Genomic DNA, 1181 nt, shown 5'->3' on the forward strand with positions numbered 1-1181 from the left:
GTAGGCTGGTCTCTTTTTATCATATCTATGTAATGGCCTTCAAGCTTCTGGGTGTTTGATGTTTATTTCTTATAACTGTTTTACTGAATTTTCAGTTCATTCTTTGTCTGGATAACTGTCACAGTTATCTGTTTGGGTAGAAAACTGTCTATACAGCTTGCACTCATTGGATGTGATTCTATCTTTGTGGACACAAATAATACATCTAATTGTCTATTCAATGGCTATTTCTTTTTTAAAAATATTTTATTTATTATTTTTATTTTATGTATATGAGTATGTTGCCTGCAAGTAGGTAAGTGCACCCGCGTCGTGCCATCGGATCCCCTGGAAATGGAGTCATGGATGGTTGTTAGCTGCCATGTGGGTGCTGGGATTGAAACCCGGGTCTTCTGCAAGGAAAACCAGTGATCTTAACCTCTAAGACATCTCTCCAGCCCTGTCAATGGCTGTTTCTTAGCAAAAGCCTAAAGAACTAGAGTCAGGTGGGGTTTTCTCTATGATAGCTAGACCTGGGTTTGGAGCCTCTCACAGAATGGTAGGAGTTAGATAAGAGAATTTTTCTGTGGTAAAAACACTTATTTTTGAGATGCCTAGCCTTCTGGGCTTTAAACAGAGAAGCCAAATCTTTCCATATGTGACATAAAGTTTTAGCTTCCATTCATACACATAAGGGATATAGATAGTTTTTTCACTGTTAAGAGTTCACAGATACAGAACCTGGTGTTCAGAGATATGGAGTATGTGACTGAAAGTCATGAAGCAAGTGAGTATAATGTGATTAGGTGGCAAAGTCTGTAAAAAAGAATGAACCAGACGAAAAGGGACTTCCTTCAATTTCCTTGGAGCCTTCTACTTTTGACAACTGTAATCAAGAGCACATTCTGTTCTGTTTCGTCCAATGAAAATAATATAACTTTTAATCAAGGCACAGAGAAGTTCTTAAAAGATCATAGCAGAATTCCCACTTTCAAGAATCAGTGAATATACTATATGGAAACCCAAGGGTTTATTAGTACTCTCAGCAGAGAAGATCCAGTCTGAAGCTTGGAGTTAGAGCATTATTACAAGCAGTATCTTCCATGCTCTTATGTTTAGAACTTTAGTAAATTGAAGCCTTTTTAAAACATGTAGGTATTGTCTCTCTTGGTTTAAAACATGAAACAAGGATGTCTATAAGT

This window comes from Nannospalax galili, unplaced genomic scaffold (genome assembly GCF_000622305.1).
Source record: "Nannospalax galili isolate Female #2095 unplaced genomic scaffold, S.galili_v1.0 scaffold280, whole genome shotgun sequence".
In the NCBI taxonomy this organism is placed as follows: domain Eukaryota; kingdom Metazoa; phylum Chordata; class Mammalia; order Rodentia; family Spalacidae; genus Nannospalax; species Nannospalax galili.